Below are 4,878 nucleotides of genomic sequence, written 5' to 3'. Positions count from 1 at the left end.
AGAAACGTGTACCTTCTGTTGACATACGTTTTATAAACTTGTAGTTTGGTGACATCATCCTTATAAATTTTTTCTTTGTCATCATTTTTATAAACTGTTAGTTTCTGCTGACATCGTCAATAGAAACATGAATATTCTATGTCAGTACCTTAAAAACTTGTAGTTTCGTTGCCATCAACTTATAATTTCTGTGACATCATCTTTCTGATGTCAGTGACTTACAAAGAATTCGCCGACAAACTTTTTATCCACATCACTGTTGCTATGGAAATGATCATGCAGGTGTGTGCCTCATAACTGTAAGACTCATATCCTTAAACTCAGTAGTTTAGCTTTTCATCCAGATCGTTGTTGCTATGGGAACAGTTATTCATGTTTGTGCCTAATGATTACAAGACTCATATTCTTTAATTCACTAGTATGGCTTTTCATCCAGATCGTTGTTGCTATGGGAACAGTCATTCATGTTTGTACGTAACAATTAAAAGGGTTACATTCTTTTAGGCGTTTAACTGATGTTACATTCTTCAAATTAAAGCTTGGGATTGCAACTAGCCACTTTTAAACACAGTAATTTTCATTCTTGTAATCAAACGAAGTTGACGCCACTAGGTTAAAGTTGTTATATAATCCTTTATAAAAGAAGGCAGTAAATTTCAGCATTCTTCTCGTGCTTATGAGATTATTTCAATTGTTTGACATTCTAAGGAAATTAGTTCTTAAGAGCAAATAGTTGGAGAGTAGATGACGTCAGCAACAATCAACACATTTATCATTTTTTGTATTGTTTAACTTGGGGTCTGTAAACAGAGTTCGTAAGTGTCGTAACACTTTTGAAACCCTTCTTTAATTACTTATAATTTGTATTTGTCGTAAGTGTTGACGGGTTTGTTTTTAATGTTGTGTAACATGATCGTGTATACGCTATTAACGTTTTATTTTTTTCTATATCTGACATGCCTACTTTGGACTACTTCCAAATATACAAATTCCGACTGGATGACTGACTATCTGATACGATAATGGGTTTGTTGTGGTTTGGAATTTCGCGTAAACCTGCACGAGGGCTATCAGCGCTAGCCGTCCCTAACATAGCAGTGAAAGACTAGAGGGACGGCAGCTAGTCATCACTACCCACCGCCAACTCTTGGGCTACCCTTCTGCCAACGAATAGTTGGATTGACATTATAACGCCCCCACGGCTGAAAGGGCGAGCATGTTTGGTGGGACGAGGATTCGAACCCGCGACCCTCAGATTACGAGGCTAACACCTTAACAACCTAGATTGTTTTGATCATATTAACCCACAGGTAAAGGAACGGCTGGTTTTGATCAGGTTAACCCACGGGTAAAGGAACGGTTGGTTTTGATCAGGTTAACCCACAGGTAAAGGAACGGTTGGTTTTGATCAGGTTAACCTACAGGTAAAGGCACGGTTGGTATTGATCATATTAAGGGTTAACCTGATCAAAACTAACCGTTCCTTTACCTGTGGGTTAACCTGATCAAAACTAACCGTTCCTTTACCTGTGGGTTAATACGATTAAACTAACCGTTCCTTTACCTGTGGGTTAACCTGATCAAAACTAACCGTTCCTTTACCTGTGGGGCAGGTAAAGGAACGGTTGGTTAATGTACTAATGTTGTTAAAGTTTTCATTCAACACAGAGGACATTTTTCAAGCCATAAGTAATTAGGAAGCTATGTTAAATACAATTTACATAACAATCTTTTATATTAATTATGTTAATTACGTAACTCAAAGTTTATTCAAATTAAGGGTAACGAAACGGTCGAGGAATGGCTTTAGAAATAACGTAGTATTTGTTTTCTTGGTCGGAGTTGATTTTTCCGTTCGTCATTGAACTATGAAAGGGACACGCCGACCACCACGATGGTCATACATACGAAAGGGCACGAGCTTCGCATCTTCTCCAGCAACAAATCAGTTTTTTTTGTTTTCACTGACAGCCGAGAATGGTACTGAATATTGATGATTAAAGAATAGATCATGCTGAATAAAAGCTATGTTGGAGAAGGTTGCTAGGAGACCTCGAGTGGGATTCAGGATCTCATCAACGAAGTAGTTTGAATTCAAGATCAAGGAAATTCCCCCTTACGGCGTTTGGAAGCAGTTTTCATAGGGCAGAACTCATGATGGGTCGAAACTTTGAAAGTAACGTCGATACATTGTATCAATAACGGTATTAATCTTCTGGGTTTAGGGGAGGGACCTCTTGCTAGATTCGGGACTCCGGGAGGAAGGGGTGGGACACGGGTTTAATGTGCCTGATACCGATTTCTATCCTCCCTCCTCTAAGAGCGGCATCTCGCGGAATACGCATTAACAAGGTTTATTATCAGCATCACCTGTATTGAGTTTTTCTCGGTAAGTTGATCCAAAATACCCTAACGGATTTATGATCGTTCAGAAGAACAACCTCCGCATCCACGGTAAACCACAAATGAGATTATTAGAGATGCACATTGAAATCTTCACCATCATAGCTTGGAGTACGATCCCAGCCTTCTTATACCTTATTATTCTGATTCCTATCGGTTATCCAGATCACGTGACTTAATGATTAGACGATACTGAGTAAACGAAACCAAAACCAAATCTTAACTCTGGATCTTGGCGACACCTTTATCTCAGGGATCCAGACGTCTGGTAACGTTCGAAATCCTGTTATTCCATATTTAGTTGCTTATTAACTTACCCGTAGACAACCTTAGTCATTAACTTACCCGTTGATAACCTTAGTCATTAACTTACCCTTAGATAACCTTAGTCATTAACTTACCCGTAGACAATCTTAGTCATTAACTTACCCGTAGACAACCTTAGTCATTAACTTACCCTTAGATAACCTTAGTCATTAACTTACCCGTAGACAACCTTAGTCATTAACTTACCCGTAGACAACCTTAGTCATTAACTTACCCTTAGATAACCTTAGTCATTAACTTACCCGTAGACAACCTTAGTCATTAACTTACCCGTAGACAACCTTAGTCATTAACTTACCATTAGACAACCTTAGTCATTAACTTACCCGTAGACAAGGGTAAGTTAATGACTAAGGTTGTCTACGGGTAAGTTAATGACTAAGGTTGTCTAATGGTAAGTTAATGACTAAGGTTGTCTAATGGTAAGTTAATGACTAAGGTTGTCTAATGGTAAGTTAATCACTAAGGTTGTCTACGGGTAAGTTAATGACTAAGGTTGTCTACGGGTAAGTTAATGATTAAGGTTATCTAAGGGTAAGTTAATGACTAAGGTTGTCTACGGTAAGTTAATGACTAATATTGTCTACGGTAAGTTAATGACTAAGGTTGTCTACGGGTAAGTTAATGACTAAGGTTATCTAAGGGTAAGTTAATGACTAAGGGTAGACAACCTTAGTCAATAACTTACCCGTAGACAACCTTAGTCATTAACTTACCCGTAGACAACCTTAGTCATTAATTTACCCGTAGACAACCTTAGTCAACTCGACTTTTAATTAAGCTTCTAAAAACTCTCTGTAGGGCCCGTCATATAAATAAACGAAAATAAAATACGTGAGTTTTTGTATTTACCTACTTAGGTACTAGAGTAACAAATTATAATCATTGTTATATGTGTATATGTTATTATTCTCATCTATTGATAATTGTGTGTTTGAATTATTTATATATGCACTGTTTGAAATAGTTTTATTTTATATTTACCGACAATATTCCATAAAAAATTCCTGACAGCGAGGGTATCCATTTGATGAATCAATGATTTCTGATCGTAATAAGTTTTTGGTTATTGATACTGCACGCTCTCAGTTCGACCAGTATATTAAATTAGATGTTCTAATTACTGGCTTCATGTTTAGCCCCCCCCCCCCCCCCACGTGGCTCAGTTATAAGAAGTCTGAAGGCTTATAATGCATAAAAACGTGTTTCCGTACCCGCGTTGGTGAGTACAGAACAGATGGGCCATTTTGTTTAACATTAATAAAAACAAAAAACTTAATTTTTAGTTTGTTCTGTGAAACAATAGCTTGCTTTGATCAGAAGCTATTGGTTATCGGGTTTTGCCCAACGTATAGACATCTATTTTTGAACTATGCTGTAATATCATCCTTCTCAGATATTATTATCATTTCAGAAATCAGAACATTCATCTTGTTGTTTATTTAATCATCTTCGTCTGGAAGATTTTATCAGCAAATAAACAAAAGGCAGATGAATAAAAAATCACAGATTAAAGACACACTGTCTGATTTAGGGTTAATTAAGCTGCTACTTGTTTTTATAAGGAGCTTATAGAATATATTCATGAATCCATAACGTATGTGGCATGGCAACTTAACACACCACTTATAAAAGTTCTGACAGCAAAGTACAGCAAAGGCCTCTTCATGATGGCCTCACTGGGAGAACTCAGATATACTGAATTCCATAAACGAATTTTCCATCGCTATAAAAGTAGTAAATTCTTATTAAAGACAAATATATAGTTGTAGAATAAAAAAAGAGGCCACGACGAAATTATTGGATACACTAGGGATCTATGAAGCTCTGAATGTTGAGTATTGTTTACGACCATCGAGGGCTGTTTATACAGAATCATGCATCAGTTATCAAGTAGACTTGTGTATAAGAATGGTATCCATTTTTCTTTCAAACATTAAATTTCAAACTGTACAAATGAACACAAATTAGCCGCAGTTGTATACAATTTATCATGTTTCTTTGTTGTTTTTTTAACTCTGTATTCTAAAGATATTATTTATTTATTTACAGTCCAAACGTATGCTAACAAAACTTCCTAACTTTGGTTCAACTTAATTACAGAGTAATTTACGAGACCAACTCTGTATTCTAAAGATATTATTTATT

The 4,878-nt window shown here is 36.4% G+C and overlaps 1 long non-coding RNA gene across 1 annotated transcript in view; it reads left to right on the top strand.

Annotated features, from left to right (window-relative positions):
• Positions 1-1,142: 1,142 nt before the first annotated feature.
• Positions 1,143-4,878, top strand: part of LOC106473773 — a 26,408-nt gene continuing 22,672 nt past the window's right edge. Inside the window, exons 1-2 of the long non-coding RNA XR_002613769.1 lie at positions 1,143-1,424; positions 1,614-2,671. This is a non-coding gene — a long non-coding RNA (uncharacterized LOC106473773). The remainder of the gene's footprint in view (positions 1,425-1,613; positions 2,672-4,878) is intronic.

This window comes from Limulus polyphemus, unplaced genomic scaffold (assembly GCF_000517525.1).
Source record: "Limulus polyphemus unplaced genomic scaffold, Limulus_polyphemus-2.1.2 Scaffold6496, whole genome shotgun sequence".
In the NCBI taxonomy this organism is placed as follows: domain Eukaryota; kingdom Metazoa; phylum Arthropoda; class Merostomata; order Xiphosura; family Limulidae; genus Limulus; species Limulus polyphemus.
Note: the sequence above shows the minus strand (reverse complement) of the source record. Positions and strands in the feature narration are given on the sequence as shown.